The sequence below is a fragment of the Pinus tabuliformis genome, chromosome Q (assembly GCF_031772625.1).
Source record: "Pinus tabuliformis cultivar Carrire ecotype Pingquan chromosome Q, CPIR1, whole genome shotgun sequence".
In the NCBI taxonomy this organism is placed as follows: domain Eukaryota; kingdom Viridiplantae; phylum Streptophyta; class Pinopsida; order Pinales; family Pinaceae; genus Pinus; species Pinus tabuliformis.
In genome coordinates this window covers 1094813849-1094841237 of record NC_142296.1, presented here as the reverse complement: position 1 = coordinate 1094841237, position 27389 = coordinate 1094813849, and the positions used below count along the sequence as shown (strand labels likewise).

Here is a 27389-nt window from a genome sequence, read left to right as displayed (position 1 = left end):
GTAACCTGTGCTAATTCCTTTGTGTATTCTTGTTTAGAGGTTGGATTGAGCCTTTGCCTCTTGCTTGTTTCGTACTGCAAATTCGAGGTGTCCATTCCTGAAGTGGAAGCTCCCTCTTTGTTTCTTTTTGGAATCTTCTCCTCATTCTGAGAAGTCTGCATGATTGGAGGGGTGCTCATGGCTCTTTCTTGCTCTTCTGGTACCTACAAGAAAGAACTACCATCAAGTTTCTTTTCCAAATCAATCAGGGCATTTTCTACATCTACTGTGGTGCTGTCTTTGTCTACTAGAGTACCTACCCATTCTGTTTGATTGGAATATGCCTCTATTTCTGGTATGTGGTGGTGGATGAAAGGTCATAGCTTGACCTTTCACCTCTTCTTGGTAATGAATTCCAAAGGGTCATATCTCCATACAAAACTCCTTTGGAACTTCATTTTTTGCATGATTAGGTCTGCCTCTTTCCTTGCCTCTCTGGAATTGCATATGAAGGGACCTAATTGATCTTTGATTTTAAAATAGGCCTTCTTCTTAACATTGACATAGCTGACTTCATCAACATTGATGATTTTTCAGTAATACTCTAAGGCAAACAACCTCATAGGGAGGTGTCTTGGAAACTTATATGGTGCAAGCATGCAACCATATATTCTAATTTCTGTATGGTTCTAATAAAGGTACCAATCACCCACTTTGGTTTGCTTGGAAAGTTGGAGGACTCTCTTTATTTCTAGGCTTATCCTAGGTGGAGGAGTCCTAGTGAGGATAGTCATGAATGGATGCACAAAAGAATCTATAAATCTGAGTAGGTATATGGTGATCTAAACTCATTGAAAACTGGGGTCGAAAAGATTATAGATCTGGGCTGGCCCTTGGTGTCAAGCTTTTGGAGAGTGAAGGGAAAATTCTCCAGTCGATAATACAGAAATAGATGGTATAATACAGAGGAGTATTTGAACACTCTCTCATTTCCCATTCTTGTGAACTACTCATGCATTCTATTAGCTATAAATGTGGCAAAGTCATATATGGTTGCAGGAGGCTGTCCTGGGGTATAGATGGACATGAAAGCAAGAATAATTTCATCAATGTACTCACTTGTGGTGTAACCCAAAACACATGATATCATGGCTACAATGTTCTAGCCCCATGGAGAGAAAATGGTTGATACATATGGAGGGGAGTCCTTGGGGATGTGTTTTTCCTCTCTAATGAAGGTTTGGAATAACTGGGCCAATTTTGCAGGGCTTAGCTTAGGATACTGGTCCAACAGGTCTCCAATTGAGAGTGGAGTTAGGTTTTGCCTTGGTTGGAACTGCAACATTTCATTAATGGACTCAACTGTGATGGTGAATAGGAACTTCTAGTCATGAGACATTATGGTTCTATGGCTGGGATGTAGCAAGCATAACACATATGGAAATTTTTTGGAAAGATGTGAACTTGGGGGAATTGGTATTTGGGAAAATTTGACTCCTACAAGCCAATTTAATCAGCATGGTTAAGGTATATGTCCCTACTTTGACAATGCACTTTGAGCAAGGGCTCTAAGGCAGTAGTATCTTTTATTCGGAAGTCCCTATCATCCAGGGGAAGGTGGTTCAGGTCTAGGTGTGGAGTGGTAATGGGTCTAATGTCCATGGCGATGGGGGCAACCATAATTCAGTTCTTATGGATTTGAATTATGCTTTGGGGGTTTTGGCAAAGGTTCTTGGGATTTTTCAGAGGGTTTTAGGTAAATGGAGGGAAGTTGGCTATGGCTCAAAGTGTTATAATTAAAGTAAATTTGATATTTTTTACTTAATTAATAGTGTTATGAGGGTGAATTTACTTGGAATTTGACAGTGGAGTTGGTATTCCACGGTTAAATACCTGGAACTGGGTGAAATTGACTGTAAATGGTGGTTGATGATGGCTGGAGAGGTTCGTACAGTTTTGGTCTAGTTTGATGAATGAGCTGGGCTATCTGCAGTATCTATGGAGCAATGGTAGAGGTCTGTGAGAAAATTTGTTGTTTGCGAGGGTCGCAATGGCTTTCTGAGTTCTCAATAGAAAATGTGCAAAAAGAGTGAAATGAGGGGTAATTGCGCTTATATAGAAAAAAACGTTAATTTTGGTGGGTTCATTAATTGATGAATAGTGGGAAGTTTTTCAGTTATACTGGAAGGTGGTTTAATAGGGTCATCACACTAGTTTTTAGAGGGAAGTGGTTTCCAGGAGGGGTCGCCCGATTCGATTCATCGTTTGAAACGTAGCATCAGGGGTCAGGAGGAAAACCACTTTATTGGGTAGCTATTGTTCATTCATTGGGTGCGGCCGATATGATTATGGGCCATTGGATGTGGGGAAGGGACAATCAATGGTGGGTGGGCGATGGAGTCGCACGACGATTTACACAAAAAGTTTTTGGGGGGCCCATGGGTCTAATCACCAGTGGTATAGGATTAAATTAAAACTTAATCTCATTGGGGCGCTTTAATATAGGATTAAGGACTGAGGGCGGGGTTTTAATATATTTTGTGGGATATGGGGTAGTCATATAGTTTATAAATAAACTAAGGGGTGGGATTACTTATATAAAGGAGTTAAACATATACGGGCCAATGGGTTTTTCGGGAATTTTATATATTTAATTAAAAAGTTAATATTATGTGAAATGAGCGGAAGGGGTATTGTACTTAGGTATACGAAATATTATGCGCTTTCCATACAGTTAGTACTTAGGATAAATGTATTTGATAGGTTTTTTCATAAAATATGTTTATCATGGGGTTTTATTAGGAAAAAAGATTTTAACCTTAGGAAAAGGGGTTTTGTGAGGGGGATGAATGAATTGAAAGGGAATTTAACACCTTTCCTTCTTAAGTCATCAAACCAAGGGTCCAGTCCCACCAGAAGTCGGAGCAATGCTTTGAGCCTCTTTAACTTAAAGAACTACAGGTATTAATATTTTTATTATGAAAGGGATATTAGTGAGTGTTGGGTTAAAATGAATGATGTGGGTGTTAAATAAACCATATTGTGAACCATTGTCTTTTCTTTTTCTAACTACTTAAGCATTTTTGAAAATTGCATTTAAGATAATGATATAAGTGCTTTTGTATAATCACATGATATTTCTGCAACCTTTCTACTACTTACCCACTTACTCATCCTACGATTTGTTCTTCACTTTATTTGGGTGCAATTAGGCTAGCAAACCCTTATCAATATTTTTCTTTTCTTTTACAAAGTAAACTATCTACTTCTAACCTTATATCATGCAAGGGCTCAGATTAAACTAATGAGCACCTTTTATTTACTCTACCTATCTAATGATCTGCCAAGATTACATTGTTTGGTCAGATTTTATTCACTAACTATAAACATAATATTGAAAACATGGTATAATCAAGATTAAACAGTTGGATTACCAAGGATTGTGGCATGAGTGAAAAGTTGCACACAATCATTACTATGCATAAAGGTAAATAGCAGTGGCATTTTGACTTCCACACTTTCATGGTATCTTTTTGTCTTTTGGGGTTCATATATTTTCATTTTTTGACCTTTTTCATTCTTATTGTCCTTTGATTTTTCTTTTAGGACATACCCTCTTTATATTTTTTAATTTTTTAATATGGAAAACATTTGCAGAAATTAAAGGTATGTACAATATTACAAGGCTTCACCTTTGTCATTCAAAATTACGACTCCTATTGGTATAGGAACCTAACAGTGGCTCCACTTGGGGATGCCATTTTCTAGTGAAATGTCAAGGACTTTGTAGATCAGTAGCCTTTGAGTTGCTGTTGATGTTTCCTTGTAAAATTTTCCTTTATGCCTCTGCATTAGTAATACTTATGATAGTGGATCTTTCAAACCTTAGGGTCTTCTCTTTGGGCTTCAACTTCAAAAATCACCATACAATCCAAACTAGACATTTGAAAATAGAATATGTACAAATGGAAAATGAGAAATTATTAATTAGGCTCAAAATAATGTTTTAGCATTCGACCATTCATTGGTCCACCTTCTGCTTCTGTACCATCAAGTTCTCTCAGGAAGAAAGCATTATTACGTCTGAAAGCATAAATGACATATGGGCCTTTCCATAAGAAATCAAAGTTTCCATGTTTACCTTTATCTTCCCTCCTTGAATCCAAATTGAGCACCTTATCCCCAAGGTAGAAATCATCAGCCTTGATTCTTTTATCAAAAATCTTTTTAACCCTTTCCTACACAACTTGAGACCTGATGTAGACCTCTTCTTTGGGCTATTGAAGATGAATTGTTTGGTTGATTCTTCTCTGGATACTATTTGGTTCAACCTGAATTTCTTGAAGAAACTTCATCATTGGTGTTCCTAAGGAAGATGGAAAAACAACTTCCATCCCATAAACTAGTTGATAGGGAGAAGTACCAATTGATTTCTTTGTGGTCAATCTGTCTACCCATAGGGCATTGACTAGCTTCTTTTTCCATATTTTCTTATTGTCCTCTAGCAAATTTTTGATGATGTTTATGAGGCTTTTGTTTGAGGATTATGCCAGTCCATTTCCTTAAGGACAATAGGCTATGGAATGGCCCAGGGTTATATGATACTTATTGCAGAAACCTATCATTCTTTTGGATTTAAAGGCTTCCTCATTATCAGTAATGAGCTTAGTTGGACATCCAAATCTTGATATAATATTGGTTTCAAGGAAGGTTATGAAAACAGTGTTTGTGGCTTGCCTTGAAGGTATGGCCTCTATCCATTTTGAGAAATAGTTTGTGGCTGTGAAGATTCATTTGTGTTGGGCAGAGGAGGGTGGGTGAATATCACCAATGAAGTCTAAACCCCATTGTTGAGAAGGTATTTCAGTAGAGATTGGCTTGAGAGGTAAAGGTAAAAGCTTTTTCTTTCCCTCAAAAATTTGACATTTGTGATAGGAGGTGACATATTTCTTGACATTAGAAAGTAAGGTAGGCTAGTAGAAACCAGCTCTAAGACTTTTCTCTGTAGTGGTCTCCCAATAAATGTGTCCTCCATAGTCACCTGCATGAAACTCTTGCAATACTTTTTCAGATTCATCTTTTAATAGGAAATTGAGAAGAATACCTTCATGATCTCTCCAAAACAAAGCATTGTCTAATATACAAAATTTTAAGGATTTCATCTTTAAAAACCTGCTTTTAGTTCTAGATAATTTGGGAGGATATTGTAAGTTTTGTAAAACATAAATAATATCAACATACCAAGGTGATTCAATAAAGCCCTGGATGATTAGTGGAGTCGCCATCTCCTCTCGATTATCTATTGCTGCAATAAAGTTTATATCGAAGGCCTAACAGTTTGATTCAGCCATGAGCTTGGCTAAACCTTCGCCCTTGATTAACTTAGTTGGTTTGATTTCTATGTCATATTCTAGAATAGTAGCAATCCACTTTCCTCTCTTTCCATCTGGACCTTCTTGAGTTAGGATGTCTTTGACTACTGAATTAGGAACGTAGGCCACTATATGAGAATAGAAGATGTATACCCTGATATCCTTGATGGATTTGACCAAAGCAAAGGCTTTTTTTTCCATTATGTTATATTTCAAAGGGGCATCTCTCAGGGCTTTGCTAAAGAAATCAATCGGTTGTTCATAGCCCTGGTCATTTTTCTGTAGTACGACTGCAATAATTGTGTGATCAGAAGCGAAGGAAAATAAGATGAATTTTTTGTCAAATTTTGGACTGATTAACACTGGTGTTTTAGTTAATTCTAGTTTAATGTCTTTAGAGGATTTCTTAGCCTCAACAGTCCATTTTATGGTCAAATTTTTTTTCAGCATATTGTTCAGTGATCTAATTAACTCTGCTAAATTAGAAATAAACCTTCCAAGAAAATTAATCTTCCCTAAGAAAGCTTGCAATTCTCTAATGTTCCTCAATGTTGTATTTGTAAGATGGCTTCTATTCTTGCAAGGTATATTCGGATACCATCTTTTAAAATTATTCAGCTTAATAACTTTCCTTCTAAGAAATCTTGCAATTCTCTAATGTTCCTCGGATGTTGTATCTGTAATATGGCTTCTATTCTTGCAGGGTCTATTCAGATACCATCTTTAGAATTATTCAGCATAATAACTTTCCTTCTTCTAACCCAAACAAATACTTCTTGGGGATGAAGGAAATTCCATATTTTCTGCATTTAATAAAGACTTTCCCCAGATGATCTAGATGTTGATTGTCAGATTTTGAAAATATAGTAATGTCATCTAGATTTATCACAAGCAAATCATGAATTTATTTTGCAAAGGCTATATCCATAGCCCTCTGGAAAGTGGCTCCTGCATTCATTAGTCCAAAAGGAATTTTCACATACATGAATGTGCCCCAAGGAGTAGTAAAGGCAGTTTTGGCTTGGTCATCAGGATGAACTAAGATCTGATTGTAACCAGAAAACCCATCCAATAATGAGATTCTGGTTGCTCCAACTACTCTCTGTAAAATGTGGTCCATTTTGGGGAGAGGGTAATTGTCTTTTAATGACACTTTGTTGAGATTTCTGAGATACACACAGAGTCTGATCTCACCAGTTTTCTTCCTAGTTGGAACCAAGTTTGAGACCCAATCAAAAAATATGATTGGTGCAATTATTTTAGCATCATAGATCCTCTGAATTTCTTTTTCAATTGAAGGTAATAAGATAGGATTAATCCTTATAAGTTTTTGTCTGAAAGGCTTTTGATTTTCTTTTATAGGAATAGTGTGTTGTATGATGTTGGTGTCATAGGATTTGAGGTCCTCATAACTCCAAGAGAAGACATCCTGAAATTCTTTCAACAACTCAATGTATTTTACTTTTTCAGTGGGAGGTAATGATTTTGAAAGTTTTATCAGTTTAGGATTTTCACTGGTGCCTATATTACATTCCTATATATCAGACCTTACTGGTTCCATTTTAGGTTTCCTAGGAACATCATTTTAATCGAAAAAATATTCAAAAGGGGTTAATCCCTTATGTAAGAAATTATCTTTGAGATTAATTACTTCAGTGTCTTCGTTAATTATTTCATCAATCTCAACTTGCTTTAGGTTTTCTACATCTGATTTAGTAAATTTAGTTGGGTTAAATCTATCTAGTTCATCACCTTCTATCTCATTTATTTCTATCTCATCCTTAGAGTATGGATCTATGGATGTATCAGTATCTATGTTGTGATTTGACAACTCTTCTTCTAAATTAAAAAAAAAAAAATTTATCTGTTTTTCATTAGAAAATACTTGCCAATTATTCAAATTATCTGGAATTGCAGGTCTATGCCCCATGACAGAGACTCTTTTAGCTCCTAGATTTCTAACTAATTTAAGACCTAAAATTAGTGCTTCATACTCGACCATATTGTTAGTACATTTAAAGTTCAGTCTGTATGCATGGCCTTCTGAGTGATTATTCTCCAGATTGTATATCCATACTCCTTCTCCTGCTCAAAACTTATTGACTGATCCATCAAATTCAAGATGCCATAATATCTCATGCTCATAATTTTCATCATCTGGTGCAACAATTTTTTCCTTAATTAAAGAAATTTGACCACTTTGTTTATTGGAAAGTTCTAAAGTTTGGTTAGTTTAATTTTGAATAGAAACTGCAATTTCTTTTGGTTTTGTATCAATACTGTCTAAAATAGTTTCTTGTGTCGGCATTATATAGGATAAAAGAATTAATGTCTGAATGTATGGAGTATATAGGAAAGTTTTGAGGCCGATCTTGGCTACTTACCATGTATTTAATTAAAGTTTCTTGGTACAGCTTCTTAGGTTGTCCAAAAACAGAGATTGTTGCATATGACATATCAAGTTGTAAAGATCCCTGAAGTTTGGCTCCCCATGATTTGGATAACAACATGCCATACTTTGGTGGGATGTCAGCAACCACAATATCCATAAGGATGCTTTTGGCAGGATATTGAACTAAGGTAACACACAGGTCTTTAATCAATCATCGAAACTTTACTTGACTTGAGTCAAATGAGAATAAGTCCTTGTAAGGCCTTGTAATGTCTAGGTTTAACTTCTCCATTACTGATTTGGGCATTAAGTTGTGGGAGGCTCTAGAATCCAACATTGCATTGTGTAGGATTTTGTCATGGATGCTAAGTCTAATGTAGAAAGGTGGTACTCCTCCTTCTAGTGGTTTACTATTAACATAAGGACCAAATATAAGTTCTGCTTGGTCATCAAATAGGCTAAAAGAATCCTCATTTTCAACAATGTTTGAGGTCTGGTTTATATGTGTCTTGTAAGTTTCATTCTTGATTAGTTCTGTTAAAGGGACTGAAATCTTTAGCTTGGCCACCTCTACTCCCAAATTGAATGGCAAAGGGGCTTTTTCTATTTTAGGGTTTTGAATTTTCACAGCAGGGATTTGAGTAGGGTGGTCTTCCTTTCCTTTATTGGGGACCTCTTTATGTAGGTTTTCAAATCTATTGTTTTGAGGTTTTTCCACTGGTTCTCTAGAGGGAATTGAAGTGGATGACTGATCATCAGAAGGTTGATTAGGGGTTATATCTACAATGGTGGGGCCAGCGGGATTTTGGTTCTGTCTGAGGAGAATCAGGAGGAGTTTAGAAACTGGGGCTTCCTTGATTTTTTTGGGTTGATTTGGCACTGTTTTCTTGGTTTGGTCAGGGACATCAATGTTCTTTTTACTCCTTAGGTTATGCTATTTATGTACTTCAAAGATGGTAGAAGCATAACCTTGTTTATAGTCAAATGACTCTCCAGACTGGATTTGCAATTGCTGTAGCATATGCAGTTAGAAAAACAACATCTTCATCATCTAATCCCATCAGGTTAATTTGTGTATCTTGTTTTGGGTCTTCAGGATGGGATGCTTCTGCATAATTTACTTGAAAAGGAGGCCTAATATTCTGATTAGGTCCATTTTTTCCAGTGTTTTGGTTTTGGTTTTTTCTAAAGTTTACGTTTCTAACTAGAGGTGCTTGTTGATTATCCCATTAGGATTTACTTTCTATGCTATTTATTCTATCCATTAGTATATCCATACTTTTGGCTAAACTATCTATTTTGATGTCTGATGGTGAAGCTTCACCTTTAGCAGTTCCTCTCTTTTCATTTCTAACTCTAACGCTTTTAGTTAACAAATTAACTTCAACACTAACAAGTACACTTTGCATTTCTTGTAATGTTGGTGGGTTTCTTTCCCTAAGTTGGAATGCCATATCTGTGTCAAAACTATCAGGGAGCTTTATTAAGGCTAAGTTGGGTGGGGGTCTAAGACTAACTGGGATTGAATTATATATACTATTAAATCTAGTGTAGTAATATTCAATAGTTTCATTCGGTCCCCTTCTAAAATTTTCATATTCTAAAAGGATTTGTAGGGGATTTTCCTTATTTTCCCATCTGTTAAAAAATTGTTGATGAAATACTTCTAAACTATCAATACTATTATCAGGCAATGCTCTAAACCATTTCCTAATATCACCAACTAAAGTATGATAAAATATTCTCGTTTGAACATCCACAATATCAATTTCATGTAGTTCAAAGTAATATATCATCTTATTGACATGGTGATGTGCAGTGTAGTGTCCTCTGCAATCAAATTGAACAATTTTTCTCTCGTAGTCTGCTAGCATATCACCCAGTGGAGAAGGTAAAATAAGAGGAGCATATCTATTAGCCATGGTTGTAGGCTGGGATGGGTTAAAATGTGGATGAAGAATGGATGAAGAACCAGGACTAGTAGGTGGTAAATGGGAAATGATAGGTTGGTGAGGGAGTGAAGGTATAAATGGGGGTGGAGAATGGACTTTAGAAGTTGAAGGGAAAAATGGTGAACTGAAAGTGGTCGACAATTGTTCACAAAGCTCAGGGATCTTGGCAGTACTAAGGGATGATTGTGGAGAATTCAGAATGTATTCATCAATTGACTTGTTGGCCTTTTGGACTTCAAGGTCTGCAATGAAATAAGGGTCTAGAACAATATCTTATATTTCACTTTTAGACTTTGCTTTAAATAATGACAAATCAAATTGCTAATCAAAGGGAAGATCTTCTAAAAACAACCACTCATCAGAACATGAATTAGCTTTAATTAATGGTGTGTGACTAGCTAAACTTTCTTCCTTTTTGGATTTTCTTGAAATCAAGTTGGGATTATCAACTACTGGGGCAGGGTTTGGATCTAGGTTAGCCCTAGTATAATGAGTTCTCCTTGAAGCCAAAATTTCAAAAATTTTCTAATTGTTTTCTTTTGTGAGATTTCTTTAAAATAACTGCTAATAAATTTCTTTAAGAGGCTCAAAATATAGATTTAAAAATTTCTTAAAGTTTTATTAGGACTGAGGGTTTGAGTTCCCCAGTATGGTCGCCACTATGTTATCACTCAAAATTTTTCCCTAGAAGTTATCAGAAGAAGGAAAAGACCAAGGTAACCACAAACCAATCTTTTAAGTATAGGCTCTAGCCAACCTATGACTTAGAGAGGGCTCTCTCTATATGATTTATCTTTGTTTGCTAAAATTTTAGGCTAGTTCTTAAAGTTCAGGGGGTTTTGATTTGTATTGAATGTTGGATGGTGGAATCCTTAAAATAGATGGATAGAGTGAAGTCTCTGGACCATTGGGATATGGAGTCAAAGAAGGACAACAAAACTCATATTAACTCATTAAAGGGAGTGTTCAAAGGGTAAGTTAGCAGAGTGAAGTACAGATCTTTAGGTCAGATGGGTGAAATGACCTTAACGAAGGTGAGACTGCATTTAATAATTCTAAAACTAGGATTAAAATGAGGAATGAAGGATAATCATGAGAAAAGGGAAATTAAGAATCCTTTACTATAGATCAAAGGGAAACTACCTAAACTAAGGAGCAATGAAGAATTCCTTAACTCATATAATTAGTAGAAAACATTAAAATGCATAATAGTTAAAACATAGTGCAATGAAGCAAATTTTGAGATATCATTCCATATTATAGCATTCAGATTTCAAATACATTAAAGATTGTGGAAATTTTTTAAAGAAAGATAACAACACAAGAGAAAATACTTGTCTGTACTTTGCACTACACATGAATCCTGTGAAATGTCTTGGCTTTATTCATTAATCCAGCTTGCTAGTCTAAACAGTGATACACTATCTTATAGTCTTTGATCAAGAAAATCTATAGAAATTTCTAAGAATCCACCCTACATACTTCAAATTGTGAAGTATTTATACAAAAATTATTACAAAATATCTCAAAACAAACATGAGATTTATTCTAGGAAATACAAATATCTTCTTACAAGAAGATAGAGATAGCTAATGAACTGTTTCATGTTGTCCCTTTTTATTTGGTACTGTTGGATTTGATGGTTGATTTTGTATCCCTTTATTCTGGCTTCTAGTTGTGATATTTCACGCTGGAATCTTCTTCAATTTTTATATTGCACCTGATACTCTTTGACCCTGATACTCTTTGACTATGCTGCCTTGTTTTCATCTGTTTACCTGGCTGCTCTTATTTTTACTGTGGAGTAACTTTCTACTGTAAATTTATCACAATAAATTAGTCATTGTCTCCCACCGTTCTGCATCAGGTAATTTTATATTCATCATCCTCCTATATATCTCATCAGCGTCAGTATACTTTGCAAAAGTGGGCTTGGTGAGGAACAAGTGTTTTATCTCATGCTCAAGGGAAAACAAGTTGCTATAGGAAAAATTTTCCTCCTTATCAATATAGAGGTGAAAGACAAGATGACTGAAACAAAGACCACAATTGCCGGCCTCGATTCCACACTAATGCTCTATGCACACTACTAACCTGCCTTATAAAGCTTGTTACCAAGCATAGAGGAGCGTTAGTCACCCTACTAAGTCAAGTTTTTAGACCAGGGGGAGCATTAGTGAACCTAAGGGAAGTTTAGTGGGTCAAGCCAATGAATCTGCTCACAAATATCTAGATATTTGTCCCTAAATTTGCTCAAAAAAAGCAAGGAAACTCCAAAAATCGAATTATTTGGGGAAATTCCAATCTGAGAATGAAGGCAAATGGAAAAAAGCTTGAAAATAAGGTAGGTTCATGGCTTTTGTCCTAATGAACTCTAAGAGGAGCTTTGCAGCCCTAATTCGATTACTACATAAGCAGCGAGAGGGACATTGTGAAAGGGGTCAGAGCATTTGGAAGGATAGCCCATTAAGCTGTTGTGAAATTGTCATACACTTGAAGAAGTGAGTTGAAAGAGAGAGAGAGAGGAAGAAGGGACAAGGGAAGGCTGATACAAGGGATGGTTGTAATCACTCTTCCACTATAAATATAGAATTGCAGTTGTGTTCCCTACTCCATAGTGTCGGTAATGTTGTTCATTGATTTGTTCATTTTGATGCTTGTCGAGATGAGTAGTTAAGTTATACACTAATATATGTTTATTGTGCATTATTACATTAGTTTTCAAGAGCGTATGTTGTGATTGGTTTACCTTGTCCTTTCTACAGGAATTGTCTTGGGGCCGGCCTTGAAGGAGTTCTTCTTGCTTCATAGAGATCTCCAAACAAATCTAGAAGGAACTAAAGGTGATCCTCTTTCCATACCTTGTCAATTTATGTTCGGTAAATGAACATGTTCATAACTTGGTAGCTTCTGTAGATAATCTTACAGTCTGTCGAAGGTCTCGAGAAGGCCTTTGAGGGTAGTTTTCATCTTACATACATCGTGCATTTTACCACATAGCAGAATTGGAGACTCCACTAGGGACTATACATATAGTTCTTGGTTTACCTGGACTCCTCTCAGTTCTTCTCTTTCTTCTAAGAGCTCCCTACTTCTTCAAATCCTTTTCTGATCCACCAACTATCTTGTTACATCCTACTAGTTTACATTCTCCTCAGAAATTGATCTTAAAATCCCTTTGTTTGAGCTATTTCCCTCACTAACGGAGGTAGCCAGGCTAAATAGAGCTTTATAAAGCACTGTGCCTGTGTACAGGGAGCATTAGTGGCCCAACTAACTCTCTGTTTACGCTGAAACAAAGCATTAGTCTCCCATTTCCATGATTTCCAGTAGATTCTATGGACCAAAAGGGGTGGGGGAATTTTCTCATGGGCTAAAGTAAGATCAGCAACTATATTATGTTAACAAATTTGGTGTCCTGAAAATTCATTTTTAGGAAAATGTTTTAGTTTTTTCTCTTAAAATACATTTTTTTAAAAAGAAAGATTGATAAATTGTATTCATCCTTCTGTCAAAATAGTTGTAAGTTGCTTCATTTTGGTTTTCAGTAGTTGTTAGGAAATATTGGGAAAAGAATCTTTTTGTTATGCAAGTGTTGAATGGCTTTAGATGCACAAATGAATCCATGAATATGTGAAAAGATGAATATGTAGAATAAGACTCGTTTGCATAAGAAATTGAAAAAATATTTCAGAGCATTGTTCTGCATGATTTATTGAGTCAAGAGACTCACCATATTCATACAACAACACCCCTACTGAAGACAAACCAACATTAGCTAGGCTAGGACCTTGGGATAAGCATGTGAGTGAATTGCCCAACGTTGAAAACCAAAACTTGTGTCGTTAACGAGTGAAATATCCTTTTGCACTCATATTACCAAGACCACTCCACTAACAATGGAGCGAAATACGAGACAATATCAGACTGTAATTGAAGGTAGCCCGCCTTCTCTTACAAATCCTTTGGGCATTCTGTGTATTGGGGGTCCCTTCGAGGATTTCAAAACTGAGTCAGAGACTCAGGTTTCCTGCCCACACAGCATGTTGTCTACGACTATGTCCCCCCTAGTAATGTCTATGATTTGAGGTATCTCTAGTGGCCAAAACTTCTAGGCATTTACACAAGGTGACCAGAACGGGCTGTCCTGGTACCTAAAACAGACGAATCTACTCTGTCTTCATTTTTTGGGAGGGTGCTTGTCTTCATGAGAGTACTTGACCCCTAAATCTGAGGTTCGCATGATGCTCTAGAGTAACCGTAACTTTACATTTGGCCATCCTTCTGTGTTATTCATTGAGAGACTAGGTTTCATCTCTAGTGATCGGTGCTTATCAGACGAGGTATTTTCCCTCTGTTTGCTGATTGATATATTTAGTGTATTTTTTATTTTTAGGTACCTGAGTGCTATCATTTTTGAGGCTTTAAAGAATATCACATTAAAATCTATTTAATAAAACTTAACGGTCACTGTGGCTACATCTGGCCCTCGTCGTCACTCCAGATTATTGTTAGGACTTCCTCCACTCATTGTGGAAGATCCGTCGAGATCCACAAACTCGGATTCCTCATCTTTGAGAAATCTGTCTCCTAAATCTCACACGGGATCTCTGTGGATGACCAGCAATTCTAGTTTGCCAGAGGACTTCTTCATAGAAGGATTCCTTCCTCACATTAACACTCCACTCACAAATCCATTGGACATCGTGGTTCCTGTGGTACCTATACTTCCTTCTTCAGTAGGTGGAACCTTCCCATCTATCTAGTCCACGACTCATGGGTTGTGGAATTTTAGAGACACTGTTGGTCCTCTTCCACTTCCCCAGTCGACAGTCATCACAACACTAGTAATGTGGAATCCTGCTATCCCGTTTGTCCTAGGTACAACAACTCACATAACACCCTCTATAAGTGGAACCCAGCAGATGCCAGGTTCCACTCCTATGGTGCCACATATTGTGCTCCATATAACACTCAATTTGACACTATGGGCATGGTTCCCATTTACCAAAAACACGGTTGACCACCAATGTACAGTTCCAACCCCCAAATTTAGATATCTGGGGGGGTTCCCAATATGCACATGTCGGTGGGGAATGTCACAATTCCCCCTCCATTCTCAAGCATTCATGGATAGTCACTGATTCACATGAGTGTTCCCTCTATCAATCAAAGTCATATGGTTAGTTCTGTGTCGGTCAGGAATCCATAAGGGGTTCCCAACCAATCCATGGGGGCACCCTACTCATAGAAAATGAGTCAAGGGGGCACCGCTTATACTGGAGGCAATTTCATACCCCAATATCAAAATCCTCATGGAAATCAACTCTACAACACCATACCACAAAGCAACTGTTACACCACACAACCCATGTACACTATGGGGAACCAAATGATGGGAGGAGCATAGAGCTCCTTAGGTCATCCGTCATCACCATGGTCCAAGTCGGGGGCACCTAACTCTTTGCCTTTTTTGGCAATGTTGGATATTCCCGACTTATACAAGTTGAAAAATGACCCCATCTACCACAACTTACAATGGCCTCCGATCCCACACAAAATAGCAACGGACATTCCAAAGTTCGATGGAAAACAAGGGGAGGATCCGAGCACCCATATCACCACCTACAATATCTAGTGTGTTTCAAACTCTATGGTGGATGATAGTGTCCTGATATGTCTTTTTCCCCGTACCCTCACTGGCAATGCCGTGAAATGGTATATTGAATTACCACGCTGTTACACTAAAAAATGTCACCTTGACTACTTGCAGTTAGTATGGCTGAAATCAACAGTCATGCTACCCCTTTTAGGCAAGTCTCATGCCTCTGTTATCCATCTCAAACTCAAAGAAGAGAGAAAGTCTTGTAAAAACTATGTTTATCTCTGGGGTCGCAGGTTCTCTCTAGCCTTACCTGCGGGGACGCTGACCATGTTCACAAAAGCTACGTCCATGGACGCTCTGTATGTTAAGGGACAGGTGCGTCCTTCTGTAAAAGGCAAAATGCGCGAGTTTCATCTTAAAAAATTTACTTGTGGTTACTTCTAGAACATTCTAGAGGTCGGTTTGATGAAATGGATGCGCCTCCAGTTGGTTCATGTATCTCTATTAAGAGGGAACTTATCCCATCAATAAGGGAGCTATCCCACCCATAGAGAGGGATGATCCCATTAATAGTGGACCTGATTAACCTCTTTACAGCACTATAAATAAAGACATTGAGCCAAAGGGAAGAGAGGTTGGAGCTATACATTTTCTTTGGGTAAATGTTGCAGGATTTAGGTCTTCCATTAGAGCCTTTGTGAGGAGAGATTGTCTTCACTTGATTCTACTTGGAAGTGGGTGAGCTTTGTCAAAGTAGAGGAAAACCCTTGATGGACCCTGGGAGGAACTTGCACAACACCAAGGCCAGGTTGTAAGAGTTTCTTTGTTTCGTTATTAATACAAACTGGTTTATTTTTCTCAATAGCTTGTGTTAATGAGTTATTTCATGTGTTCCTTGGTTTGCATGTTGAATATATGTTTTATTATATGAAATGCAAGTGCTTGGTAATTGTTTGATTGTTTGTGGTTGCAGGAATTGACTTGAAGGAGGAGCTCATCCGGATTGGCAAGGACAAACTACAACAACAGCGTTTTGGAATAAGGTAAGCCTAAACACTTGTAATCTTCATGTTGTAAAAGGTGTATTTAGAGAAAGATCACTCCATTTTGTCTTGTTTGTCATTAGAATGTCTTAGACTTCTAGGAAGGTCAGTCGTGTCCGCACCCTTGACCAATTCCGTGTGACACACGCACATCAGTAAATACCTTTGACGCTTTAGTGATGGAGTTCCTAAAGCACTTTCAGTTACCTATCTGTTATGAGACTGGGACAGAGCTCCTTACTTCATTTAATCAGGATACTGCCACCCACATATCTGATCATATTCATGAATGGAGACATAAGCAAAGGTTATTCAAAGCTCTCATCATTGATTTTCTCTTAACGGACTAGTTCTGTAAGTCCTTACTCCCACAAATTGCTAGAGATGTCACTCTAGGTGGTGCGGTCACAGAAGACCAATCCATACGTCATTCCCATCACTTAGATTTGATTTATTCATAGTCTAGAACTCTCTATGACATAATCCCCCATGCTCTTGGTAACCCCAATGCTTCCACCACTCAACACCCTAGAGTGCACGCCGACAGGATTGTAGGTGCAACCTTCGGGGTCGCTATAAAACAACTCAGTGGTTCAATTTCCAATCTGGTAGTGGACCCCTCTACCAAAGTGACTACTCTTCATGCCACTGCGATAAACTCTATGCAGTATACACAAAAATCTGGTGGCAAGAACAAGAAGAATAAGAACAAGACCACTCCTTCTAAAGAGCAATCATCCAGGCAGCCCAACCCAAAACAGAATGCCACTGCACCTACTGATGGGGAAAAGGATAAAGGCACCAGATATCAATGCAAACTATGTCTTGAAGAACACATAACCTGGTGTTGTCCACATCTTCAAGAATGCACAGATTACTTTGCCAAAAGGGATTCTGGTAAGGCACCTGTTGTCCTTAGAAGTCATTTTCCTACTCAACAGCAACAAAATCTCATTGCCAACCAACCGCAACCCATGCTAGGGGGTAGCAATGGTTCACAACATCCTTCAGATGGTGAAGGATCTTCTACCGTTTACACATTTGAAATGGTAGAACTCGCCACAAGAGCCAAATCTTATGGAGCTCCCTTCGTTCCGGTAGCAGAACCATCCTCAGGTCAAAACCCATCGCTGCCCAACAATTTGCATATCGAAAGGCTCGCTGAGGACTTTATAATTCAATCCCCCATGGGGGCACTTCGACACACAATGCATAATAAGTCTACACGTGCTGCCCAACACTACAACATCGTAGAGGATTTGGCACAAGCGCCGTCGGCTATGTTGGTGCTCGAAGTATTACAAACATGCCCTAGCCAACAGAAAGCTTTGCTTTTGGCTATTAGAGGTATTCACCCTATGGATTCCATGCTTGATATTTTCGACATGGACAAGTGTAAACCTCTCCTTTCCCACCAACTTGCATTTCAAGTGCATATCACTTCGAAAGGCAAAGGTATACATCGAACTATCATAGACAAAGGTGCTTCAACCTATGTCATGTCGGCTTCATGTTGGCTCACCCTAGGTTCTCCAACCCTATCCCTGTCATCGAACTCCCTTAAAGCTTTCGACGGCCACACCTTTACCCCAAAAGGATACCTAGCCAGTTTTCCCATCACATTGTATGGGAAAACAGTAACGGTGGACATAGAAGTCATGGACAAGAGACTCAACTATAATCTGTTGCTAGGTTGCAGTTGGACATATGCCATGATGACCGTTGTTTCTATTGTCTTTCACATCATCCAATTTCCATTGGATGGAAAGGTCATTACAATGGATCAATTTTTTGTTTTCTAGCACCCCTGATTATTCCCCATTACCAAGTGGCTCTGTACCCCTAGTAGGAGGTGGAACTAACTGCTATGTTAGTTTAGGTACTGGTCTGTTGAAGGCTTCCTCCCTGATGGGTAGTTTTCCTCTACAGCTGCCCCAGGTTCCACAATCGGTTAACATGATTTCATCTATTCCTCATGAACCGACTGATCCATGGATCCTGTGAGCTCCTTCAGACCTTGACACATTCAGAGACTAGATGCCGCTATCACCAGCTGAGTTGGCTTGCCAAGCCATTCAATCCGCATATGAACCTCCAGTCATGTCGGTTACTACCGATGGTACCACCGCCCCTTCCATAATCGTGCCTTCTTTCGACCTCCTCAATCAAGTCCTACCTACACACGAAGCTATTCGAGAAGTCATGAGTTTAGAAGATCGACCTTGGGAGCATTGGCATCATCATGTTTTGATATCTGATTCAAACAGGATACCTCTTCAAATCCTGTCTCCTGACATACCAAAAATCGTTTTCTCTCCCTATACCACCATCCAAACTTTGGATGTGGAAGGAATCATGGGAAATATTTCATAGACATTGCTCATCGATATTTCTGTCAAGGCAGGCATCGTGGAAAACATCCAGAGGTTGGAGCTGATTGCAATCCTGAGGAAATTGTAAGCTTCACCTGCCTATTTAAGGAATTCCACAGTGTATTCGCCTAGTCTTATGAGGAAATGCCTGACATAGATCCATCTATCGTCGAGCATGAGATCAAGCTTTACAACAATGTAAAACTTGTCCGTCAAAGACTTCGACTGGTCCATCCCTGCAAAATGGTAACAATAAAAATCGAAGTGGAAAAATTGTTACATGCTAGTTTCGTTTATCCCATTCCTTTAGCAGAATGGGTTTCCAATCTGGTTCTTGTAGATAAAAAATAGGGAACCATCCGAGTTTGTGTCAATTACCGAGGCTTGAACGCTGCGTGTTTGAAGGATAATTGTCTGACACTGTTCATTGACCAAATTATCGATGACTGTGTAGGTTGTGAATCATTTTCATTTATGGATGGATTCTCAGGTTATAACCAGATTGCTATAAAACCCGATGAACAGCATGAAACTGCCTTTGTGTGCCCTTGGGGTGTCTTCGCCTATAGAAAACTCCCATTCAGTTTAAAGAATGCAGGAGAAACTTTTCAAAGAGCCATGGATTACGCATTTCATGATATCAGGCATATCGTTCAAGCTTACTTGGATGACCTCCCAGCCCATTCCAAGTTATGAACGCAACACCTCAATCATTTAAGAGAAATCTTTCTAAGGTGCCGGTTTTACAACATCTACCTGAATACGCATAAATGCATTTTCTTCGTCAAATCTGGACGCTTACTTGGATTCATTGTCTCCAAGTACAGGATTAGGGTTGATCCCGATAAGGTAAAAGCAATTGTTCAATTTCCAGAACCACAATCCATCCTTCAGCTCCAACGTTTGCAAGGGAAAGCAAACTTTTTACGACGATTCATCGTAAATTATGCCAAATTGACGAAAGGTTTCATGTGCCTACTTAATAAAGAAGTGTCATATATATGGGACGAGCAAGCTCAACAATCATTTGATGCCTTGAAAAAGGCACTTATATCTACTCCACTCCTCAGTGCTCCCGACTATAGTCGCGATTTTCATCTTTACCTCGTAGCCTCACCATCCTCCCTTGGAATGGTCTTGGTTCAAACACACGATGACTGAAGTGAACATGTGATTTATTATTTGTCCAAAGGCCTAGGTGGACTCGAGCTTTGATATTCACATGTGGAGAAGTTGTCATTGTTAGTCGTCTTTGTTGTCAACCATTTCCGACACTATATCATGTTGCGACGGACTACTGTCATTGCCTTGGAGAATCCCATGAGACATATTTTGTCTCATCAAGTAATTTGAGGAAAATATTCAAAATGGATTGTCATCCTCCAACAATTTGATTTGGTTTTCACAGCTGCCAAGGCAAAGAACTCATTAGTCTTCGCCAAACTTTTGTCAGACCTTCCCATCGTCGATCCGAACAAGATAGCCCATGATCCTTTACCAAATGAAGCTATCTATCTTATCGACACCACAGATCCTCGGTATGGAGACATTCTTGTCTACCTCCAAGCACAACGGTTCTGCCCCAAACTCATCACAGGTGACCGTCGCCGCATCTGTCACCAAGTGCGACACTATCTAGTGCTTAACAATACGTTATATCGTCGCAGTGAAAATACAGTTCTTCGATGGTGCCTCACTCATGAAGAGGCAGAGCATGTTTTAAATGACTGCCATGCTAGGGCATGTGGCGGTCATCTTTCTGGCATATCTACTGCACAGAAAATCCTGCGCGCAGGCTATTACTGGCCGACCTTGTTCAAAGATTGTGTCAAGGCCATTTGGCAATGCCATCCTTGTCAAATATTCACAAAGAAAATGCACACCCCTCCGGCCCTACTGCACCTAGTGGTTTCCGTTGGCCCGTTTTCCAAATGGGGGATCGACTTCGTCACCTGTAATCCCATTTCCTCTGCTGGACACAACTATATCATAGTAGCTATGGACTATTTCATGAAATGGGCCGAAGCCCTTCCTACCTATAGTGCCGATGGAGAAACTGCGGCACTATTCCTATTTAATCAGGTTATCTGTCATTTTGGTGTACCCAGTACAATTGTTACAGACCATGGATCTCACTTCCAGAACCATATGATGTTTGATTTAACGTCGCTGCTTGGTTTCTGTTAGGATCAATCTTCCTCCTACTACCCCCAAGCTAATGGTCAAGTAGAAGCCATAAATGGCGTCTTGAAAACCATGATCTGAAGGTTGGTAGGAAACCCAAAAACCAATTGGCATCGAATGTTATATTCAGAGTTATGGGCATACCAAACTTCAGTAAAGACTGCCACGGGCTTTACACCCTTTCAACTGGTGTATGGCCTAGAAGTGATACTACCCATTGAGTGTCAGATCCCTTCCTTGAAACTAGCCGTTGAACTCCTACCTGACACTACTGCTGAAGAAGAATGCTTAGTATACCTTGCTCAGTTGGATGAAACCCGTTGAGATACCGAACTAGCACTCGAAGCTCACAAGCGTCGGGTCAAATCCTAATACGACAAAAACGTTAAGCTCTATTCTTACCAAGAGGGCGACCTCGTGTTAGTCTATGATCAAAAACATGATCTCCTAGGGGCAGGCACACTCCAACCGTTATGGCTAGATCCCTATATCATTAAGAAAGTCCACTCCAAAGGGGCATACGAATTACAGGACTGGGAAGGAGTCCCGCTCAAGGAGCCCCTACCTGGTTTATTTCCATTCCTGTTTGTTAGCATATTTCAATATTTTACATTAATGAGATGAAGTATTATTTCCGCTGCATCTATGTTTTTATGGTTATCTCTGTAATTTGTTGTGTTCCTTTTTAAATCCGGATCAGTGGTATCAGAGCGATCTACTTTTCTTCTCTGTTTTTCTTTGCACGTCCCCAACGAGGTCGGGATAGAAGGAGTTAGAGCTTGAACGGTCAAACCTTTGGAAGACCAACCTCACAAACCCTGACGGCCTCCCATGGAGGATGAAAAGAAAGATGAAGGGGGCAAGAGATCCTATCAAAATCTTGCTCAAAGAAGCCCTCGAGTGACAAAGGAACGTGATGATGGACAACTTTGCCCAGATCCTTTAGCGGCTACCAGGTTAATTTTACTTGTTCTATTACTGGATTGCCGTCACAACCCATAAAGGACAAATAAAGGTTGTCTTGTGCTGATCCTCTGGACGGATAGTAATTTGATTGTAACCATAGAATCCATCCATGAATGAAAAAATTTCATTAGCCACACATTAATCAACAATTTGATCAATGTCCTATGAGTTTCATGATATTCGCCTTGATCCACTAAAAGTCGAGGCCATTGTAAATTTACCCCCTCCAACTTCACTACACCAACTCTAGAGCCTACAAGGAAAGGCCAACTTTCTCCATCGTTTTATACCCAATTATGTCAGGCTAGTTCCACCTAAAGAAGTATTATGCCTAGTATTACACTAGGAATATGTTGTGTAATTTTATGCAATTCTCAATAGAGCACATTTAGGGATATTTTATTGCTCTTTAAAAAATATAAACATCTCCGAGTTTTCATTGTTAATCTCGTTAACACTTTGTGACAATGGTCAGAGCACTTTTTGTGATATTTTATTGCTCTTTAAAAATATAAACATCTCAGAGTTTTCGTCATTGCACTAGTTAAATACTGACGCAAGCCTAGAGCTTGCCATACCCAGAATCATCAAATAACCATGCTTTATATCACTTCCATGCAATCTACCCAAAAATTCATTCACAAAACCAATTTAGAAACTACATTCATCATTTTACTTTCAACATACTTCATAAAACCCTCAAGCTTTGTGAACACCCATTCAAAAGTCTTATAAAAGAATTTAACCATTCAAGCCCAACACATATCATGACATGAAGGCATTTTAATATTGTGAAATTTACCCCAAATCTACCATACACAATGGATACAAATTCACCCATCCCATGCAACATGATAGTAGATCTAACATGGTAATTACAAATGAGTTTATCTTTGAATGGCTACGCAACTCAAGTGCGCCTTCACCCTATTCAGTTCTGCAATGCTCTCACACCTCAATCTTCACTATAACCATTATAAACCCACGCAAATTTTGATTAAAACCAAAGGTCACAACATTTGACCATAGCTATGGACTTTAGCCATAGTCGATTTTGTTAACAGTGTGAGAATGTTTCAATTCATAACTCAGATTTAAATAAAAAATGCCGCGCTCACAAAAACCATATCTGATTAAAAGAAAATCAAAATCCCATAATCTGCCCAGGCAATTACATACCTTCCATCAGAATGAAAGAACTTCCCTGAATTTCTTCAACGCATTCCTCATTCAACATTTAACACTGCCAATCTTTGACTTTACCCATTTTTGTTTCATACTGTGGTTACCTTCCATTTCATTTAAACCAGCGTTTCAACAAAACAATTCTTATCAACAGGTTTCCAATGTTAATTCTGTGCTTCTTGCACTCGATTCATCCAGATCTTTATTAAAGTGATTTCGCCTCCATGAATTATACTTTCAAAGTCGATATGCCAACCCCACGTAACTGACATTCGACCCAGGATGATCGATTTCCTGCGTCCTTCTCAACAAATGTAGATTCCATTTGAGTGAATCGATATTAGTTTAAATGGGACACAACGTTCAACTGCTCTCCACGCCAGCACTCGGTTCATCAAACCAGATTCATAACGCTGTTGATTAGCTGAAATGTGAAATGATATGATTTTTCAAAGTTAAACAACAAAATCCTCTACGTCCAGATTTTAGCTACGACCCACATACCATTTGATATCGGCTTTCCAACCTGAAAACATTCTGCCGCAACTTCACCAATCGATTTCACCATAAGAACTTCTGGATGTAACCTCAAGCTCAAACACTGCAAAGTAGACCGAATTTCATTGGAGTCTCTGTTCCACCTGCAGATTAAACACTTAATCGATTTACCAGTTAGCGCCTCCAAACTCTGATAATATCAATCCTCCTACAGATTGAATTCAGTTTTTATATAAGACTATTCCGGCAATCAATTCATTGCATCAACGCATTCACTGTCAATTGAACACACAGTTCTTGGAATCGAACTCCCTTTGATTGATTATAAGCTTATGATTTTATATTTACTGGCGCTCTCAACGCACAACGAATAGCAATTCTGCTATCGACCCCTCAAGATTTCAAAAGCTTGACACTGCAGACTTGTATTAAAACGCTGGTGCTCTCCTCTTTTTATTTGTGATTAATCGAATTTAGATCGATCATTCATACACAGATAACAAATGTTATATTAATCCCTTTTAGATTGGACATCTCGCAATTTCTTTCATTACAGGTTCTCTTTGGTCGATTTTCCAGCAATCAATTCCACATATATAAACATTTAACCAGAATTAACTATAACTTCCACAACCAATCACCAAATGTATATATATATAATCTGAAATCAAAACAAGATTACTTACAAACTTTGTTTGGCCTCATATTCCAGATTGATGGCTCTTACAATTTCTGAAGGCTTACAGCCTTGGTTGTTCCAAACCAGCTGTCTACTCCTCTCCTATTCTCAATCTCCTTTTCTCTCAAAACCCCTCCTATTTATACAATTTAAAAAATCATTTAATTAAATGCTCAATCCCTTCAATTCCTCAACAAACCCCTAAATCTCTCAACATCCCTAAAGGATAGGTTTTTATCCCTAAAATCCTTCAATTTATTAAATTCCCTCATATCCTTTTATTAATAAAAAGATATTTACAAAAATCCTCGCCTTCTCCTATTTTATTCAAATTAATTAATAAAATATTAAAAATCCTCACACCCCATATTTACAAATTAATATTATCATACCCCATATTTACAAATGGAGAAAAAGGGTCTTGATGCTCCTGCATCAGACTCCCCATGTAAGAAAATTCATGACCACCTGGTCATAATTCTGGATAATTATTTCCTCCTGGATCCCAAATTTTATTTTCCTTGCTTGTCAATTGCTTTACTATTGTTGCTAGCTGCTGTTGTCCTCCAGGCTTCCATATTTTGTGTTGTAGTGCTCCACTTGCTCTGCTCTTGCAATCTTTCGCTGTCTTTCTCTTGTTGTCTTTCCTTTTCTTTTTTTCTGCTGCTGGTCTCTTCCGGGATTCTTTTGTCATCAGTCTTCTGATACTTTCAATCTCTTGGTCCAAATAATCTCCCGGCTGCTGATTTCCAGCTGTCTGCTGAGCTAAGACGGCTTGCTCAGTTTGTACTGTCACTCGCTGACTTCTTGTTTCTATGCTTGTTTCTGTTCTGACTTTCTCATTTCTTACCGCCACCCAATCATCCATACCCTCTTGTCTTCTGGAACAGAAAACTTCTTCTTCCTTCATTTGACTGCTCAACTGAGTCAAATGTTCTGCAACAATACCTGCATTCACAAAACACTTGTTAGAATAAAAATCAGAAGGCATCAGTGCCTTATCCTCCTTTGCCAGCACTTCAGTATGCTGTTCTGAATTCTCCTCCACTATCAGCACATCAGTATGCTGATTCTTTTTACCCAAAGAATTCTCTGAAGAATTCTCAAGACTGTCAACCAGTCTTTCTCTCACATCATCTACTTCCATGATATCTTATGCACTCGTTCACTGTACTGAACTATTTCTTCTGCCATCTCCCTGTCATACTCTGAATTCTTCAACAAATATTCTAGAAATGCAATTTCTCTGTGACATTTTTGAAGCATAACATCACCATCACTTACAGTCCCTGCATTCATACACAACTTGTTAGTTTGAAAACTACAAGTCTCAACAGCTTTAATCTTCGGTTCGTATACCAGCTCTTCCAGCTGATTATCTTCTACATTCACATGAACTTCCTCTTCAACAAAACCTGTAACCACATCACAACTGTCAGCTATAAAAACACAAGAGTTCACATTATCCAGCTAATCTGGATCTGCCCAATAATTTAAGAAATCATCAATGATCTCCTCCTCCTCTTCCAACTCAGTTGCTCTGAGTTCTTCACGTCTCAATTGTACATCCATCATCTGCTCAAGCTTTCTCAGCTCTTCTGTTAACTGCATGTTTATCTGTCGATCTCTTTTCTATTGTAGCCTCTGCCACTTCACTTTCTTTCCCTTCAGTGGAAAGATCCATCCTCTATTCTGGTTTTCCTGCTCTTGCAGCCATTCCTCTAGTACCTGCAATTGCACTTTCATTACTGCAATCTCTCTTTCTCTGACTTCTGCAGTCATCTCATTACTGTGGCATTCCTCTGAACCACTTCTTTGATCCTCCATGAGTTGTTCACTCACTATGAGTTGTACTAGCCTCTAACAGCAATCTCTTCTGCTGCCACTTACCTCACCAAGCCCTCATCACTCAGTATTTTGGTAAGTACTAGTTCACTGCCTCTGGAACCTTTCGAGCACTCTCTCTTCTCTCTTCAGGCTATCTCTTCAACTCACCTTCTTTTTCAGGACACTACAATTGTCCTCCTTATTCAACCTTTAGCTGAATGCCAGGTTCAATGCCATCGTCTTCTCTTCCATCATCATTCATCATACAGTCAAAAATACACTTCAGTTCTCATTCATAAAATAAATATTTCAACAGAGGATTTGGCTCTGATACCAAAAATGACGCAAGCCTAGAGCTTGCCATACCCATGATCATCAAATAACCATGCTTTATATCACTTCCATGCAATCTACCAAAAACTTCATTCACAAAACCAATTTAGAAACTACATTCATCATTTTACTTTCAACATACTTCATAAAACCCTCAAGCTTTGTGAACACCCATTCAAAAGTCTTATAAAAGAATTTAACCATTCAAGCCCAACACTTATCATGACATGAAGGCATTTTAATATTGTGAAATTTACCCCAAATCTACCATACACAATGGATACAAATTCACCCATCCCATTCAACATGATAGTAGATCTAACATGGTAATTACAAATGAGTTTATCTTTGAATGGCTACGCAACTCAAGTGCGCCTTCACCCTATTCAGTTCTGCAATGCTCTCACACCTCAATCTTCACTATAACCATTATAAACCCGTGCAAAGTTTGATTAAAACCTAAGGTCACAACATTTGACCATAGCTATGGACTTTAGCCATAGTCGATTTTGTTAACAGTGTGAGAATGTTTCAATTCATAACTCATATTTAAATAAAAAATGTCGCGCTCACAAAAACCATATCTGATTAAAAGAAAATCAAAATCCCATAATCTGCCCAGGCAATTACATACCTTCCATCAGAATGAAAGAACTTCCCTGAATTTCTTCAATTCATTCCTCATTCAGCATTTAACACTGCCAATCTTCGACTTTACCCATTTTTGTTTCATACTGTGGTTACCTTCCATTTCATTTAAACCAGCGTTTCAACAAAACAATTCTTATCAACAGGTTTCCAATGTTAATTCTGTGCTTCTTGCACTCGATTCATCCAGATCTTTATTAAAGTGATTTCGCCTCCATGAATTCTACTTTCAAAGTCGATATGCCAACTCCACGTAACTGACATTCGACCCAGGATGATCGATTTCCTGCGTCCTTCTCAACAAATGTAGATTCCATTTGAGTGAATCGATATTAGTTTAAATGGGACACAACG

The 27389-nt window shown here is 38.4% G+C and overlaps 1 pseudogene; it reads right to left on the bottom strand.

Annotated features, from left to right (window-relative positions):
• Nucleotides 1-25838, bottom strand: part of LOC149223330 (cation/calcium exchanger 4 pseudogene) — a 77066-nt pseudogene extending 51228 nt beyond the window's left edge.
• Between the last annotated feature and the right edge of the window lie 1551 nt (nt 25839-27389).